Source organism: Bos indicus x Bos taurus, chromosome 12 (assembly GCF_003369695.1).
Source record: "Bos indicus x Bos taurus breed Angus x Brahman F1 hybrid chromosome 12, Bos_hybrid_MaternalHap_v2.0, whole genome shotgun sequence".
In the NCBI taxonomy this organism is placed as follows: Eukaryota; Metazoa; Chordata; class Mammalia; order Artiodactyla; family Bovidae; genus Bos; species Bos indicus x Bos taurus.
The window spans coordinates 48,589,504-48,609,426 of NC_040087.1; the positions used below are offsets into that span (position 1 = coordinate 48,589,504).

At 39.0% G+C, this 19,923-nt stretch overlaps 1 protein-coding gene across 8 annotated transcripts in view; it reads right to left on the reverse strand.

Moving 5' to 3' along the window:
- KLF12 (Kruppel like factor 12) overlaps positions 1-19,923 on the reverse strand; it is a 532,835-nt gene that overhangs the window by 412,544 nt on the left and 100,368 nt on the right. For 5 of the 8 annotated variants that reach the window (XM_027557686.1, XM_027557682.1, XM_027557681.1 and 2 more), the window contains one exon: positions 17,276-17,444. The exons of the other annotated variants lie outside the window; for them this stretch is intronic. The gene's annotated coding sequence lies outside the window, so the exon portion shown is untranslated. The remainder of the gene's footprint in view (positions 1-17,275; positions 17,445-19,923) is intronic. 8 annotated transcript variants of the gene reach the window in all.

Genomic DNA, 19,923 nt, shown 5'->3' on the forward strand with positions numbered 1-19,923 from the left:
AGTTTTCTGAATGTTGAGCTTTAAGCCAACTTGTTCACTCTCCACTTTCACTTTCATCAAGAGGCTTTTGAGTTCCTCTTCACTTTCTGCCATAAGGGTGGTGTCATCTGCATATCTGAGGTTATTGAGATTTCTCCCAGCAATCTTGATTCCAGCTTGTGTTTCTTCCAGTCCAGCGTTTCTCATGATGTACTCTGCATATAAGTTAAATAAGCAGGGTGACAATATACAGCCTTGATGTACTCCTTTTCCTATTTGGAACCAGTCTGTTGTTCCATGTCCAGTTCTAACTGTTGCTTCCTGACCTGCATATAGGTTTCTCAAGAGGCAGATCAGCCCCTAAATCTATCCACTGCAACCCAAAATCATCATCACCACCATCATAACCTGCAAAATTTTAAAATAAGTATCCCAGTTATTCTCTGGGATATAAAGACCTTTAGACCAGTATTTCTGATTTTTGATTGCACAACAGAATTCATTAGGAGCTATAAAACTCCCTTTGAGCCATCAGAATCCCTGACTAATGACCAGAACATCTCTGCGATACGTGCTCAGGCATCAGCAGATCTTCAAAGATGGCCAGGTGACTCCAGGATACAGTCAGGCTGACAACCGCTGCTCTAGCGGAAAAGTCCTTACTCCACACTCGACACTCATGACTCTCACCTTGAGCCGCATGTTCCCATATCCCGTCTCTAGTAAGGATGCCAATCACAGGTTGGATTAAGTGCCCACCCTACTACAATATGACCTCCACCTACTTAATTACACCCGCAACAACTCTATTTCCAAATAATGTCCCATTTTGAAGTTGCAAGTAGAATATGAATTTTCGGGGGACACCAATCAACCCTGTACAGCAGACAAGAAGGGGGAGAAAATAGCAACTCTGGTCAGAATTCTAAGTGTTGCTTACAAACAAGTAGTAGAGTAACCTAGTCTCTGGGGACCTTAAAGAAAATAAAGGAGTACGTGAAACAGAGCTAGACTTGAGAGTGTCCCTAAAAGATAACCTGAAAGAGATTCCAAGCCCTAACAGTTTATCACTCCCGGTGCAATGGAACCACTTCCAAATTCCAGCCTCCGAAATATCATGTTGCCTACGCCTTAGAACGTTCAAATCTGTACTTCTGTTGTCAAGAGTTAAAGCACTGTCCCTGAAAATTCATATGAGAATTCAAACAATTCCAAGAGATACACTGTCATATTTAGAGTTACGATGAACTACCCCATTCTTACTAAGGCAAGCATTACAGAGGAAATGTGCTTTGTAGAATTAACTACGTCTAATTATCACATACTCAACCATATTTCAGGGAAAATATATTCTGAATTCCAACTTCATACTCTTAACAAATACCCAGCAAACTAACAAACTTTCCATGATTTAGCACTCTGGGTATCAATCAAATGGTTTGTATATTAATTGTCCTCACTAGTGATAGTTTGGGAGAAGGCAATGGCACCCCACTCCAGTACTCTTGCCTGGAAAATCCCATGGGCGGAGGAGCCTGGTAGGCTGCAGTCCATGGGGTCACTAAGAATCGGACACGACTGAGCGACTTCCCTTTCACTTTTCACTTTCATGCATTGGAGAAGGCAATGGCAACCCACTCCAGTGTTATTGCCTGGAGAATCCCAGGGACGGGGGAGCCTGGTGGGCTGCAGTCTATGGGGTCGCACAGAGTCGGACACGACTGAAGTGACTTAGCAGCAGTGATAGTTTGATGGCTCAGTGGTAAAGAATCCTGCCAATGCAGGAACCGCAGTTTCAATTCCAGGGTCAGGAAGATCCCCTAGAGGAGGAAATGGCAATCCACTCCAGTATTCTTACCTGAAAAATCCCAGGGACAGAGGAGCCTGGCAAGCTAAGTCCATGAGATTGCAAAAAGTTGGACATCACTGAGCAACTGAGCATATACAAACACAGCAATAGTTAGCACAGACGTTTTGTTTCCAACAACCAAAGAAATCAAAGAGGATGTTAATTATTTTGTCATGCTCAAAAACTCTGTGATACACGAAGAGACCCCATAATGTTTACAGCCATCAGCTGAACTACTACCAAGAGAGAGAAAAGGAGAGGGAAAATGTATAATAAATATATGAACTACAAAACCTTTTTGACAAAAATCATTATTCCATGGACACAAATTAGTTTGATCCCTTGGTTAACTTCTTTGGCCTTAAATATCCTATAAATTAACCAGCAATATAAATAAGTTCATCTTGTTCATTTAAATACTATTCTAACGGAAATGGACAGAATGACATGGTTTAGCCAAGCTCTGTCTGCATTAAGAAGAGAAAAGCAAAGCCTCTCTAACGTATGAGAAATTAGGAGAAACTCTGCTGCTAAGTCACTTCAGTCGTGTCTGACTCTGAGCGACCCCACAGACGGCAGCCCACCATCTCCCCCATCCCTGGGATTCTCCAGGCAAGAACACTGGAGTGGGTTGCCATTTCCTTCTCCAGTGCATGAAAGCGAAAAGTGAAAGTGAAGTCGCTCAGTCGTGTCCGACTCTTAGCGAACCCATGGACTGCAGCCCACCAGGCTCCTCCATCCATGGGATTTTCCAGGCAAGAGTACTAGAGTGGGGTGCCATTGCCTTCTCCGAGGAGAAACTCGAAGGTAATCAAAAAGTTTTTAATCGATTTTTTTGCTTTCAACAGATTTCAAATATGGGACTCTTGACGCTTTTCAAACTTTAATAACTCACTGTTTCCTAACTACATTAAATTCTAAAGATAAATAAGGCAAAAGAAATGTCCCTTTATAATGTAGCTCAGAGGTGGGGGCGGGGGGTGGGGTGGGGACGACTCTTCTATTTACTAGGCTGACATTTACTTTGATCTCTTATAGACCCTTTTAGGTAACAATTTATATAACAGAGCAAGAAAACTCCTTTGGGAATTTATAATACCTTAGAAGTACGAACAAATGCAAATAAACTGAAAACACAGGGGGCTGTATCTCCATTGCTTGCTTTTTCTTACTCTGTTTGACAGCACTATTTTCAAGAAGAGGCAAGGAAATAAATCCTTCAATTTGGCTCTGATAACTTAAAAAGAAGCTTAAAGCAGTTTAATAACGGAGTAAGATTAAACCACACTTCTTAAAAAAAATTATCTCAATATATGCAGAGAAAGCCTTTGACAAAATTCAACATCCATTTATGATAAAAACTCTCCAGAAAGCAGGAATAGAAGGAACATACCTCAACATAATAAAAGCTATATATGACAAACCCACAGCAAACATTATCCTCAATGGTGAAAAATTGAAAGCATTTCCTCTAAAGTCAGGAACAAGACAAGGGTGCCCACTTTCACCATTACTATTCAACATAGTTTTGGAAGTTTTGGCCACAGCAATCAGAGCGGAAAAAGAAATAAAAGGAATCCAAATTGGAAAAGAAGAAGTAAAACTCTCACTGTTTGCAGATGACATGATCCTCTACATAGAAAACCCGAAAGACTCCACCAGAAAATTACTAGAACTAATCAATGACTATAGTAAAGTTGCAGGATATAAAATCAACACACAGAAATCCCTTGCATTCCTATACACTAATAATGAGAAAACAGAAAGAGAAATTAAGGAAACAATTCCATTCACCATTGCAACGGAAAGAATAAAATACTTAGGAATATATCTACCTAAAGAAACTAAAGACCTATATATAGAAAACTATAAAAACACTGGTGAAAGAAATCAAAGAAAAAAATATTTCAAAGGTGGCAAAAGGAAGTGCCTTTATGCAAATGTCATTCCTTCCCAACTACCAAGAGTTGCTAATCCACTCAGATGAAGTGTCCAAATATATGTGATGTCCCAACTACCCCTGTGTATCTTCAAAGTGGATTTGAAGTTTCTTAATTGTGCTACTAATCTAGCTACTGACATTAGTAAATTACACATGGGGGACATTTCATTCTTTTTGCAGTTTTAGAAAATCAACAGTCTAAGTAGATGCAAAGGCTCTGGTGCTTCAGGGACAAAGGTCTATCTCGCCCATAATAATAATTAACGACATACACTGAGCATGAAAGATACAAAGGGGAATTCAGAATCATAGAAGTTTATGCTCTGCGTTTTGACAGAATCATACAGGTTTATGCTCCGACTTATGATAGCTTCCTAGAGCATTCCCTAGTGGCTCAGACAGTACTCAGATGGTAAAGAATCTGCCTGCAATGCAAGACCTGGGTTCAATTCCTGGGTCGGGATGATCCCTGGAGAAGGGAATGACAACCCATTCCAGTATCCCTTCCTGGACAGAAGAGCCTACGGGGCTACAGTCCATGGGAGGGCAAACAGTCGGACATGACTGAGCAACTAACAGTGACTTTCACCACTACAGGCACTGTTGTAAATACTAAATAATACAGAATACATCATCAATCAATAAAGCAAAATGAAATGCATTAGACTGAGCTGATGAGATAACCAAATGACTGCAGATACAGCTAAATGAAGAGATCAAGTAGATACATCAGGAATCTAACTTGATTATTGCCATAAATAATCACTTCTCAAGAGTCCTTATGACAGAAAGAAAATATTATTTAGAGAATGCAAAGGTTACTTCCTTAAATAGACTTGCTGATGTTTACCCAGCAAAACAGCTGAATTTAGGTACCCTCACTCAAAACTTAACTTTATTAATAAACATAATTCATGCCCAGTGAAACACATTAACAATGACCAATTTCTTTTTATTATAAAATAATTATAAATAACAGCACACAGATTCCAAACACATGCCATGAAAAAAGTATTTTTTCTTTTAGACCTTGAGGGGGAAAAAAAAAAGGCTCTATGTTAGAGGAAAAACAGGTCTAAAATAACCTGGCAATAGTTCAGCTACCAAAATATATGTGTAAAAAATGAAGAAAGGCGGAAGAGGAAAGAAAATCGGTTATTTTAATTCCAAAAAAAAGTGAAAGATTTGCAAATCAAATTCTTTTTTAGCATTATGCTTCCGTTATAAAACTATATATAATTCCCCCGATGCTTACACAGTGAATAAAAATCACCTTGAAATATAAACTTAAAAATGTCTAAAAGGTCAATTTTATTGTCATATATATTTCAGCACAATTAAAAATAAAAATGAAGTGCTATTTAGAGGTTTTTCTATTCATTAAAATAAGGACAGAATGGTTTTCATATGCAGACACGTATTTTCAGTTAGATAAATCCATATATTTTCACATAGCTGTAACTCTACTTCTGCTGTTTGAAGAATCAGGATCTGTTCATCTTTGAATGTCCTAGATTTAGAAAAGTTCTTTGTATAGTGTGAAAAGTTATACCTTTGTCAAGTAACTAACCTTTTTTTAAATTGTCAAAAAGGTAAAGTTTATGCTATGCAAATTCTACTACCATAAAAACAATCACTTTACTTGGAATCAAATATCAGTAACAGTCACCTTGAGTTCAATCCAGGTGAATGTGAACATCAAATCTAATCTTCGATAATTTATATTCTGGCATACGGTTACATGAGCTTTTCAATTTTCTAACCACTCTAATTTTAGACCCCTGGGAGGCCAAAAGGTATGGGAACAGAGGGACCCATTTGTGCACCCTGATGATCAGCTCCTCCCACAGTCAAGCAGGTGCCCTGTGAAACTTCTCAGGTCCTTTCCTGTGTGAATAGCCACCTAGAAATGTCAGGGGCCTGCCTTGGGTTTCTGACAGGAAATGGTGCCCCTGAAGTGCAAATTCACACGGAGGGGGAGCTGCTGGGCTTAAGGTGCACTGGCAGCAGAGCAGAAGGAACCAGAAAGTCGCACTGTGCATTTCATAAAGATAAAATAATTGAAAACGAAAAAAAAAAGGGGGGGGGGATACAGAATTAATTTGATTAAAAATACAAATCAACTACTCCTCAATACATCTAAAGGATAGCCTATCTGAAGGCTTACAGAGGAGTTGGTGAAGAAATTGGAAGGCAATGAAAATTCAAATCTATTCTCTTCTGTAAGTGCATGTCTTTCTCCCTAATCTCCTTCTAAATTTTTTTGTTGTTGTTCTCACCCTTTCCTCCTTTTTTTCCTATCTAATTATACATCTCAAAGAAATTTCCTTGCCCCTTTAGGTTCAATTCATCCAACCTATGTTTTGCCTGGGGTGGGGAGGATGAGGGGGTAAGGAGCACCCTGAGTAAATACTAAGATCCAACCTCCCACAAATTAGATTAAAAGAAAGAGTAAGCCAAGGAGAATAGAGTAGTTGGCCTTAAGAGTAAAACTCAAGATAAAGATCCAGATCCCTTGAGGCCATTTTAAAATGTCCATAAAACCAAAACAATGGTTTCCAATCCTATATTTGGTGACTGGAGCTGCACACAGAGTTTAAAGCATATGTTAATACATTAAGCCAAATAATCAGTAATTAGATCTATAAGCCAGAAATACCTTTAAAAAAAATCTTTTTAACTTCAAAGACTTTTCCTGTAAGTAGTTTTAACTGTGAGCATACAAGTTCATCATATAAAAAGTCGACAAGTTGCATTACAGTTTTTCTTTAAATGAGTTCTAACAAGATGTACTTTATTACAACTGTACAACGAATTCCAGAAAATTACAAGACATGACCAGATGTCCTGCTTGCGATCAGAAACTAAATATATGTCAACAGGATCACTTGTGGCTCTTGTAAAGAAATAAAAAACTGTGAGATACACTCGGCATCAGTTAGATTAGCCAATTTTACATGAATAACTACTCTGTTCATTGTTAGAAAATGGTAGAATCGTCTTACCCATACATTGCCTCTGGCAATAAAAACTACCAGAATCCTCTGAAAGGCATTCATGTTTCTAAAGTCAAAACAGTTAATAACCTGTGACCCAGTAATAATATTCCTGAACTAATCATTCTCCCTAAAAAAAAAAAAAGGGAAGGGGAGAGAGGCAGAGGGGGGGGAAAGAGTGAAGGAGGGAGGGAGACAGAAAGGGGTAGAGGCAGAGGAAAAAGAAGGAAAGAAGGAAGGAAGCCTACAAATATAAAAGGCTCACTGTTAACACCATTTATAACCTAAAAACAGTTCCAGTTCATCCCAAGGAAGCAGCCAGTTTAACTATGGTAAAACAATGTAATGGACTATTATGCTGCCATCACAAACTATACTTAAGAAAGATGGGGGAAAGAGCAATATTAAGTAAAAATACCTTGCATATGAAGAATCAGTAAAATACACAAAAACATTTGTTGAATAAGCATGGTATGGTGGTTTGACTAAGGATTTTCCCTAACTTAATTAGCATTACTGATATACCTCCATAATATTTTTCTTAAAAACTAGATATACTTTTATAAGTATATTTCCTAATATTTTCTTAATATTACTTTTAAATATTAATAAACCGATTTCAAACAGCAATGTTTACAGAAAAACTGTCAAGATTAATCAAGTCACTCCTAGAATTTGTCTTAATATGAGATAATAAAATAAATATGGCTCTTAAGTGGAAAACGCTTCAAGATTCAAAATGTTCAATTAGTCTTCATGTTTTAACAGGACTTTCAAAAAGCACCTGCTAGATGCTGCAGAGAATTACAGTGCGTAAGAGACAGAAGGGAAGAGAATCATATCATTACGGAAAGCTTACACTACAAGAGGAAATAAAAAGAGACTTTTCAATTTTAGAAAGGTCATACATGATATGACCAATTACAGCACTCCTGAGAAATAACCAGCAATAATGTACAATGCAAAGAAAGGCGTCTGCCAATATTGCTTATTATTTTCATTTTTAATAGTTATCATTCATTGAGTACTAATTTCCAGACACCTTGCCAGATGTTCTACATAGTTATCATTTCACACTCAGTACAACACTACCACCTAAATTTTAGCAACTGCATTTCACAGATGAGGAAACTGAAGCTTAAATAAGGAATATCATTTGTCCCTCATAGCTCATGGGGTTTCCCTCATAGCTCAGGAGGTAAAGAATCCACCTACAATGCAGGAGACCCTGATTTGATACCTGGGTCTGGAAGATCCGCTGGAGAAGGGATAGGTTACCCACTCCAGTATTCTTGGGATTCCCCGATGGCTCAGTTGGTAAAGAATCCGCCTGCAATGCAGGAGACCTGGGTTCGATCCCTGGGTTGGGAAGATCCCCTGGAGAAGGGAAAGGCCACCCACGCCAGTTTTCTGGGCTGCAGAATTCCATGGACTACAGCCCACAAGGTCACAAGGGTCAGACACGACTGAGCGACTTTCACTTTCACTGTAATGTGTCCAGGGTTACATGAAAGAGATCCAACCAATAATAAAGAGTGGAACTAGGACTTGAACCAAGTTTTGATCTTTTATTGCATCCTTTCTCCAAAAACTTTAAAAGAAAACATGGATAAACCACATAAAACCAGCACTTTTACATTTCTTTATATAACCCCACTAGATTTGCTTTTCCGCAGCTATTTTTATCTGTTCTTCTTGAAACAGAAGAACTTTTCAACTCTATGACAAGAAAACTTCATCATGGTTAGTCATTGCATTAAAGTCAACAGGTTTCCTATTAAATGTTTCCAACTAAATACAAACTGTATCTTTAAGATCATAAAATTAATACAGCCACTTTTTTTTTAACAGTGGTTTTAACTTTTATTATTTTTTAATATTTACTTATTCATTTGGCTGCATTGAGTCTTAGTTGCAGATGTGGGATCGTTACTTGCAGCTCGTGAACTTTCAGCTGTGGCATGTGGGATCTAGTTCCCTGACAAGGGATCAGACCCAGGCACCCCCGCATGGGGAATGCGGAGTCTTAGCCACTGGACCACCAGGAAAGGCCCATTACAAGCATATTTCCAGATCATAATATGCTTTAGGTCAGATTTAGCTACACCAAGAACAATCTGCCAGAATATGCTGGATCAGATATGCTTTTAACCTTTTTTTTTTTTTGGTTCCTAAGTCTCTCATGATTTCTAAAGTAAGTATTTAGGAAGACCTGTGGTCAGGTTTGGGCCTTGAGGGCACGCAGCATCAGTATTCCAATTCGTTCTCGTGTATTTTTCTATGCAGGTCTTAACGCTAAACACCAGGTAAGTTTCAGCTTCTAGAAGGAACGAACCTTGCATTCTAGTATTAATAGCACCTTGGGTCCTCTCTTGAAGAGTTACTTCCTTCCTAAACAACATAATCAGTTCCTTCTAAGTTAAGGTGTGTAACTTAACCTCCTAAAGGCACTGCTTTATTAACTCTTACCTCTAGGCTATGGCTAAGTGCAGAACCAAGGCCTAGTGAAAAGAAGCCTGGAAAGGAAGAGAGAGTTCTTGTTGCTGGTAGAACCTGATTCACTCACAGATGGGTCTAAGGTACCCAAAATTCTGTATTTTCTTATGAGGAGACATGAATTTTCTTCATAAAATTACACAACAGAATTTTTCAGATTACATTGAAAATGTTCTAAGTCCTCACCTTATCTTGAATTACCCGAATAAACTGATAGGTAAACATAAAAGTCAGGATGCCCTGGGAGACGTGGACATCCCAGAACCCGGGCTGTGAGGTGGGGGAGGGGAGGGCACCCTGTGCTTTATCCAAAATGGTAGAGGGCTTACTGGAAAACAGGAAACAAAAGAAGATGGCCAACAACAGAACCCACTGGAGACAGAAGGGCCATCTCTCAGGAGAAAGCATTAAGAGGCCAGAAAAGCAGCCACTGGGGAAAATCTGGGGAGCAGTGGGCAGGGCTCAGCTCAGCACTGGGCCACTTCTCCCCTAAGTCACTGCCTCTCTTCCTCTTCCTGCTTCAGACTCTGTATCTTGACTCAAGTCAACCTCTGGTCCAGGGAAATACCAATTCCTTAGGCTTCCCTGATAGCTCAGTTGGTAAAGAATCCGCCTGCAATGCAGGAGACCCCGGTTTGATTCCTGGGTCAGGAAGATCTGCTGGAGAAGGGATAGGCTACCCACTGCAGTATTCTTGGGCTTCCCTGGTGGCTCAGCTAGTAAAGAATCCACCTGCAATGAGGGAGACCTGGGTTTGATCCCTGGGTTGGGAAGATCCCCTGGAGAAGGGAACGGCTACCCACACCAGTATTCTGGGCTTCCCTGGTGGCTCAGCTGGTAAGAATCCTACTGCAATGAGGGAGACCTGGGTTCGATCCCTGAGAAGGGAACGGCTACCCACTCCAGTATTCTGGTCTGGAGAATCCCAAGGACTGTATAGTCCATGGGGTCACAAACAGTCAGACATGACTGAGAGACTTTCACTTTCACTGTATTAGCACAGGGATCTCACACTCTACTATAAATGGGCATTAACAAAAACAGCTTCCTTGGTGGCTCATATGGTAAAGAATCTGCCTGCAATGCTGAAGACCTGGGTTCAATCCCTCGGTCAGGAAGATCCCCTGAAGAACAGAATGTCAACCCACTCCCAGTATTTTTACCTGGTAAATTCCATGGACAGAGGAGCCTGGAGGGCTATAGTCCCTGGGGTTGCAAAGAGTTGGACATGATTGAGTGACCAACACTTCCACTTTAACAAAAACTGTATAAATACCTACATTTAGAAGGGACAAAAATTTTAACAGCTCTACCATTCCAGAACAAAATGGCCATTTTGTCCATTACATACTCAGAGTCAACACCCTTCCTAATTCTAGCCCACTTCCAATCAATATGATTTAAAGAGAAAATAATCATATTCTACAATAGGTAGACAATAGGTAAGGAACTTAGTATCACCTCTTAGAAGTTCGCGGTGGGCCATGAAGAATACATTTATGTTTATGCAGGCCACAAAAGTAGCATTCTGCCATACCCCACGTCCCTTTTATTTAAGGGTAACATTTAAGCTAACACAGTGCTAAAGGCTTTGCAAGATTTATCTCATTAAAATCACAAATTAGGACCCTGTGGTTAGGTATTCTTGCTCTGCCACAGTACAGATGAGGAATCTGTAACTTGAAGGTAAAGAGCTTGCTCAATATCACAGAGATGGAGCAAGTGATGAAGGCAGGAATCAACTTCCATCTCTCCAACTCCAAAGTGAGTTCTGAAACACTCAATTACACTGTAAGTTGTTAAAAATCTACTTTCTACCATTTTTAATATCTGAAAGGCACTATATTTAAAAGCAGCAGAAACCGTAGGAGGACGAGATGAAGGAGAAGAGGAGCAAGAAAAAAACTGAGTACCAATACGTGCAAGGCTCTACACCACATCCACAGATTAGGTAAACACTCCAAGTCTTGATGAGTGCACAGACTCCCAACAACTCACCGTTCCTCCTATGGGAAAACCTGCCTCAGTACACTAGTTACTATCTTTATGCTCTTTCGAAACTCTTGCTCACTTTACCCATAATGCCTTTCTTAACTAAGTCCCCTTATTCAATCAGTCTAGCGATGCTACTGTATATGATATTGTGTGTGATTTAAAATCAGTTCTATAATTTCTTTTGTTTGAAGATGTGGTACATTAAATTTACATTCAACAATTTACTTTGTTCTAAATGACCAGCTACACAAACAGTACACTGCATATGGAATACCAAGGAGAGTATACAATTTAGTTTGACAGGGGCATCTCAGGTGCAGAGAAGTGGATTATCGTTAATTCTCTGTTTATGAAAAACTATCACCAAAGGTCTCTTATGTTACTTACGGGATCCATATCTTACTGGTAATGATCCATATTTGTGTCAGTTACACAAGCATTTGTTACTTATTAATAATCAACATTTTAAATTATTACTAACAAAGAAATTGATCTTTTGTCAAACCAGAATTGAATACTTTTTGTGTACACCTTTAATTGCTATTTGTCATGTTGAGCATTATAAACAGTACACTGTGAGACAATCAAATAAAAAAGTTAGTATCCTAGAATACAAACATGATATACTTAATATCCGATACATTATTTTTACAGTCATGCCAAAAGATCAAGTGGCATGTTGTTACTTGACAAAGTTAACTAAAATATTTATGATGTCACTGACAAAAAATAGTATTCAATTTGCCAGATTTAGAGATTTAAAGATGTTTTTTCTAGTTGTGATTAAAGATTAAATGGCTTTTTAAAAAAAGCATTTCAAAGATTAAATTTACTTAACTGGTAATTTAGTATTCTACATGATCCTTTCCCAATAAATACAAATCTTCTAAAAGAACACATGCCATGTGTGCTTTTAAATTTTCCTTCAGCTATAAACAAACGCATCAACAGCTAAAACAGGCTACTTCCAATGTGGGGCTAAGCAACAAACTCCAGTCTTCATCCTCTTCTCTCTAGTCATCATTTTAGACAAATAGACGTGATTCTTTAGAAGATTATGACAGAAGAAATACCTTTATTGAGGTGAGAAATCAAACTAAATGATATTCAAAACACCATCCAACCAGAGTTTCTTAACTAAGAACACTACTCACAAAATTCCAATCAGACTGATCAGCTTCACTATTTCTCATGTAATTTCTTGGGATACTGTTAATATTTCATAAAAGCACAGGTTGAAAACTAACAATAAAACCTTGGGGTGGATAACAGGAACTTCCAAATCTGTTAGGCAAGGACTCTTTTTGATTAAAGGACTTTCCTTAATAAATAAATCTATTATTATTAAGCCCTGTAAATGGCCTTGAAGTTTTTTTTTTAATTTGTCCTACTTTCTACATAAATTTTTCTGTTTAATTTGTCCAACTGTCTTCACAGTGGAAGTTCTCTATAACCGGACCTCTCCTACTTTACTTCCCATCACCTGCCAACCATCACTGAACTAAAGGCCTGCTCCCATCCTGCTCACTCTGGCTTGGACCACTTGGTTCAGGCTACCTGCCACCTTCAGCTACCTGTGGCCAGTGTTCAGGGTCAAACCAATCCTTATTTCTCCATGTACTTTCCCTACTACACAACCTATTGAGTTGTTGTAATATTGAGTATTACTCAACCCTATCCATCTTATACTTTATAAGATCCCTTGTGTAGTACATCTAATACATACTTACATATAACCCTACCCTCATGATTTAGTTTTATTTCTATATTTTCATCCGAAGTTTATAATATAACACCTGATAACTTACTATTTTAAATACTGAGTTGACCCAAAAGTTCATTCAGGTTTTTCCATATCATCCTACAGAAAAACCCAAATGAACTTGTTGACCAACCCAATACAAACAGATTATCAGTTTCTGAGGTTTTGTTTGTACAACTAGATTGTTAATTATGCACCTTACACTTCTTTTTTCCTGTAAGTTCTCGATATTCAGTAAATACTTTAAAGCCTGCTGATAAAAATAAAATTACTTTTATATGGATTTTATTAATTTTTAAAAAGTATAAACTTCTAAGCCAAATAAATATGTTCAATATTAATTGCTTTTCTTTAAAACTCAATTTTGTTGTACCTACCCTAAAAAGTACCACAGAAAACATCACTTATGGATTTCCTAATATGCAATGTCCTAATGGGTGTTATGAAAAATGCCAATTATAATGCTGATCATTCACAGTTTTCTTCAACTTTTCCTAGTAGTAAAAGTTGACACACATTGTATACAAAGTAGAATGAGAGTGCCTGCCCCTCTAAAAATCTAACAACTACTAACTGTATAGCACAAACAGTAAAAAATAGAAATATCTTTGCTTTTTCTGATTAGGGAAGTACAATGCCCATATTCTAAAATCCTCAGAGAATACCTAAAGGTATAAATAGGAAAACTTAAATCATTTGTTAGTTGACAAACTAGTAACAAACAGAAAGAACTGTTAACCATATTTGCTGTGCCCTTTCACACAAGCATACACTTACACAAAAGTATAAATTCTAGAAAGTACTCATTAAATCCTGGCTCCACACCTCCTCTTGGTGCAACCTTGAGCTACTTATCATCCTGATATTTCTGTTTGTTAATCTGTATAATGGGGCCAATAATATCTAGTAGGAGGAATGCCATGGTCATTAAAAGAGATAATCAGTGTAAAGCACTTAGCAAAGGTTCTAACACATAGCACATTTTCAACATTACCATATATCCCTGATACAAACGCCACTTTGTAATATGCTTCCTTCAGCTGACAACACTTCACTGACAAATTTCCCTATCAATAAATTCAAAAATCTGTTGTCTTTTTAGCAGCAGCTTAGTGTTTTCTATCAATGTACCATATTGATTTAACTATCTCTCTATTACATGTTTTGACTCCTTCATTTTTAGGGATAACCATACTCTGGTGAGGAGAAGGAAATGGCAACCCACTCCAGTACTCTTGCCTGGAAAATCCCAGGGACGGAGGAGCCTGGTGGGCTCTGGTCCATGGGGTCGCAAAGAGTCGGACACCGCTGAGCGACTTCACTTTCATTTACATACTCTGGTGAACATAACTGTAGCCAGACCTTTGAACATATTCATTATCACATTTCTGAAATAACTTCCTAAAAGTAAAATTTATGGTCCAAAGGGTACTCCTGTATTAAATGTTTATATATATTTCCACAGAAAAGTATAAGTTTACACATGCTTCATCAATGCATATACATGAGTATTTACCACACCATCCCCAACATGTGGTCTGGTCATATTTTTAATCTTATGCAAATTGACAGTAAAAAAAAAAGTTCTAAACTTGTACTTCTGGGACTATCAGCGAGATTAAACATGAATTCAGCCAGATTAAACATGAATTGATCGGTTAACTGGTCATGTGTCAGTCTTCTTTTGTGAAATTCCTGGTCAAATCTATTCCCATCTTTATACTGGTGCAGTTGCCCTTATTCTGGTTAAGAGAGTTCTTTCCTTAAAAATACAAATTTTCACTGCCATATATATTTCAGATAGTTTTTTCCACATTACAATCTGTCATTTCAACTTATCGAATTTTTATCATAAAGATATGCTTAATTTTTTTAGTCAAATATATCCATCTATTTTCAATCTATGATTTCTGGATTTAGCCTTACCCCTTAGAAATTCTTCCTTCATGCAGATTTATAAAAGTATTCACCTGAATCTTACTTTAGTACTTTTATTATACATTATACATTACTCTGATTCAGTTTTATGAAGCAAAGTATGAGAAAGATGTATTTGAAATCTTAGAGAATTATTTCTGAAAATATCTCAGGTCGAACAAAGCATAATGCTTAGCCAAACCACTGTATTAAGGAAGATACAGAAGCAGCTTTATCTAAGCTTCCATGGAAGAATATTATAAAAAAGCAAATCATATACAGCGGCTTCATAGTTTTAGCAATTAATTTTTATCTCAATCCGTAGACTTCTGTTCTGCTCTCCAGGCCTGTTTATCCCACAGCTTACTTCAAATCTGTACTCAAATTACTTCCTCAGGGAAAACAGGCTCACAGGTGCTGCGTATAAAGCAGGCAGACTTTCCCCCTTGATTCTACAGTGGATCTCAGCTGGAAGAATACATTTATTTTTATTAATTTGATTACTTGAATCATGGCAGAGATGGTGAGTATTTTTGATCCCCACTGCAGCAGCTGACATATAAACAGGTCCTCCAGGAAGGAACGGAAGTTTCCAATACAGCTTTTCGTCTTGTTTGTTGGCACTTGTTTGTTTTTCAAAGAAAAATATAAAGTCAGATTGAAGCCAAACAAAAAGCTGGGCCACAGTCCTTCTTTGGAAGTAATCCATCTTTCCCTCACACGTTTTTAGAAAAGCTGAAGAGAATCACAATCATTCGAAAAATTCATCCCTTACGAGTTGAAAGGGGGATATATGTTTCATCCTAAAACGATCTGCTGAACTGGGTTATTTCAGTTCCATTTCATGCTCTTATACATAGGTAAACAGTGTCCTTTCTACACTCTGCATTTTTTAAAGTGTATAAAAAAGAAGTTTAAAAATGTATTTCTAAGACTGGTATTCAAAGGATAAGGATTCAAATCTCTGTACAGTTTTGCAGCTTATAGAGCTTTTTTATAAACATTATTTAGTATTCATAGTTTTACTGTATGAATGAAAAATACTTCCTGCCATATCAATAAACAAAGGCTGCTGCAGCCATCAAGCCATCACACTACAGTGTCCCCAGAGGTGAGCCTTGAGGGAACTCAGGATTGAAATGGGATGCCCGCTATCCATCAGTACAACTGTTGTAGCCACCCCGATGGTACATCCTGAGGGGACACAGGATGAGAAAGTACAGGATACTGGCCCCCAGAGAGCTGAGGTGCCCACCAAAGGAATGACTTCAGTGAGCCCAGACCCCTGGCATTTTCCCATACAACGAAAAGATGTCAGGTTTTAAGGAACAGTCATCTTTTGATGTTCTGACTACCTAATCTTTGTTGTGAAGAGCCAACTCATTGGAGAAGACCCTGATGCTGGGAAAGACTGAGGGTAAAAGGAGATGAGGGCAGCAGAGGATGAGATGGTTAGAAAGCATCACCAACTCAATGGACATGAACTTGAGCAGACGCCAAGAGATAATAGAAGACAGGGAGGGTCGGCATGCTACAGTCCATGGGGTCACAAAGAGTCGGACACGACTTAGCAACTGAACAACGACAATCTTTTGATGTTCCGACCACCTGGTCTTTGTGGCTGAAACTCCTATACAGCCCAGCTCCCCTCCCTGCCTGTTCAGAGCAGTCCCTCAGAGCCATCTGAGGTGCTGCATCCTGGGCTTAAGTCCTCAGTTTCATCCACCAAATAAAATGTAATTCTTGACATTTAGGTTGTGCAATTTTTTTAAATCAACAACAGGGATTATATAGTCAGGGAAGGAACTCAACTTGCATTAACAAAACTAGTCAGTGGAAGGACTTGAACTCAGAACTCCAACCCACCCCCACCCCAGTGCACACATGAGTCACATTCAAAACCTGCCTCTCAAGTACCCTCTTCTTCACTACCCAGCAGTCCTTCACTCCTTGTGAACCGTCTGGATACCCACACACTCTACTCTTCACAGACTGCACCCAGACCACTTCTATCAGGCTAACAATGTATCCTCTCAGCACTTAAAATAAGTCCATGGCCTGTTACTTTGCACTCCTGGTAAATCACTTTTGTCTCCCACTAGTAAATAACTCCTCTGAAGAGATTGTGAGTTCCTCAAGATAAAGACTTTTTTGTTAACTTCCCACAGCACCTGGTATAAGAGTTTAAAAATTGAGAGTTAATAAACTGGAACAGGAAGGCTATATTCCAGAAATGAAAAACAAGCTATTTTTAAAGGCTTAGCCTGACACTAACCCAGACATGGTGTCCCCACGCCCACCGGCAGGCTCCCACACCCGCTCAGAGTGTACACACAAACCTGCATTCCACGCCCAACAGGGACCCGATGTTCCCAAGACAGGCTGAGGTTTCTCAACTCGAGGAGGTGGCGGTGCTTTTCTCAAGGTTTAGGGAGTGTCACCTGGATGCTTTCTTTACAAAAGTTTTTTTCACAATAGCTTCTGGCCCAGCAGGCAGTCTGAGAGAGGCTGGAGGATGCAGGAAAGGAAGAAAGGCAAGAAGCAGAGTCAGCAGGGGAAGTTCCTTCACTTCCAATGATGAAATTCCCAAATCACTTTCACCACCGTGCTTTCCAGCATCTCTCTAAGTTGCTCAATTGTGTCCAACTCTTTGTGACACCATGGACTGTAAGCCCGCCAGGCTCCTGTGTCCATGGAACTCTCCAGGCAAGAATACCGGAGTGGGTAACCATACCCTTCTCCAGGGGATCTTCCGAATCCAGGGATGGAACCTGCATATCCTGCACCGGTAGGCAGATTCTTTACTGCTGAGCCACCACGCAAGCCCACCTTCCAGCATAATGAAAGTAAAAGAATAAGCAGATGAGAGAAGGGAGAGACATACCACCTTCTCTCTCATACCCAAACAAGAGATACAAATAGGATCTGTAGAACTTGAGAGTAAAAGAGATTCATTTTCAAAACTCCAAACTACTTCCTAAAGCAAAAATTTCCACAAGCAACAGTTTTGCCCCTTCCATACAAAAAGCTTCCTCTGTACTTATCTAAATATGGGTGGTTGTATGTGCAACTCAGGCTGCTATATTCACTCCAAGGGATGAATTCCCTTTTAACATGTAAAGTCACACACTGAGACACACTAAGCCTACTGTATACATCCATCCTTACAGCCTCCACCATGTGCAAAGCATCCGTGGTCACACCAATTAAAACCCGCTAGACACACCCATTCAGGGCATGCAAGACTGAATCAATTTATTACGCTTAAGATAATTTCCTAAGATTCATTTGTCAACATCTAACTCATTAACACCGGATCCCCATTTTTAGCGTTAAATTTATGTTTTGCAACCTCATGCATTTTCTGGATAATGCCTATACTACGTGGTCTCTAAATTCCAACTAACAGGAGTGGACTCTCATTATCCGTGTTGACAATTCCCTACTTTGCAGAAGCCAACTTTAAGATAATGTTTCTTTAAAACAGGAAATACACAAACTGTTTGTGGGTGAGAAATGACCTTTAGAGTGGGGAACAGCCACGAATCCTATCACTGATGTTCCATCTGAGCCACCAGGGAAGCCCTTTTCTTGATTGTGCTGTGCTTAGTCACTCAGTCGTATCCTATTCTTTGTGACCCCATGGACTGTAGCCCGTCAGGCTCCTCTATCCATGGGGATTCTCCAGGCAAGAATACTGGAATGGGTTGCCATGCCCGCCTCCAGGGGATCTTCCCAAGCAGGGATCAAACCCAAGTCTCCTGGATTGCAGGTGGATTCTTTACCACCTGAGCCACTAGGGAAGGCCATGAATACTGAAGTGGGTAGCCTATCTCTTCTCCAGGGGATCTTCCAAACCAGGAATGGAACCAGGGTCTCCTGCATTACAGGCAAACTGCAATGTAGGAATTGCATTCTTTTGCAGCTGAACTACCAGGGAAGCACTTTCTACATTACTCAGCTATAAAAAGAAATGCATTTGAGTCAGTTCTAACGAGGTGGATGAACCTAGAGCCTATTATACAAAGTGAAGTCAGAAAGAGAAAAACAAATAACATATATTAACCCACATATATAGAATCCAGAACAATGGTACTGATAAACCTATTTGCAGGGCAGCAATGGAGAGGCAGACATAGAGAACAGAAACATCATTCTGTTATATGTCATAAATAATGTAGAAGCAACAGCCAAGCAGAGTCAGCACTATTAAAAGCCTACTGTGTGGAGGGGGAGGGGTGAGCAATAAAAGGGCAGCACAGGGAAGCCTTCTGCCTGTGACAGTGGTTAAATAAATCTGCACATGTGACAAAACCATGCAGAACTGTACATACAAGCACACACATTAAGTACATGTGAAACTAGCAAAATTTGAATAAGCCTAGAAGATTGGATCAATCTTTTGGCTTTGATTTTGCACAACAGTCACACAAAATATTACCATCAGGGGTAACAGGATAAAGGAGTTCCAGATCTCCCTTGTATCTCAGGAGCATAGTGGGCAAAATTCCTGTGCCCACTTAAATAACCTCTAATTATTTAAAAATAAAATGTTTCAGAAAGAAAATTTGTCAGTAGCAAACAATGTCTGCTATACATATTAATACATACAATTAGTTGTACTCATTCAACCCACATTTATTAAGCACATACTATTGCTTGGCCCTGCTGGACATACCGGGGCTATAGACACAGAAATGATATCACCTTTGATCTTGAGAAACTCACAGCTGGTCATCTCCCAGGAAAGCAATGTAAGAAGGAAGAGAAGGTACAACGCAACTCCACATGGAGAGGTCATGTAAGGGTCTCCAGTCGGTCCACATCATTCAAGCTTTATATGAAAGTAAATGCACTTGCCAATCACCACTCCATTCACAAAACAGATGACCAGAATAAAAGAGCCCTATTAACCTAAGGTTCACATCATTAAAAATCTTAACCCAGAGAATAGTTTTTGCTCAAGGTATTTCTGACTTAAGAGCAA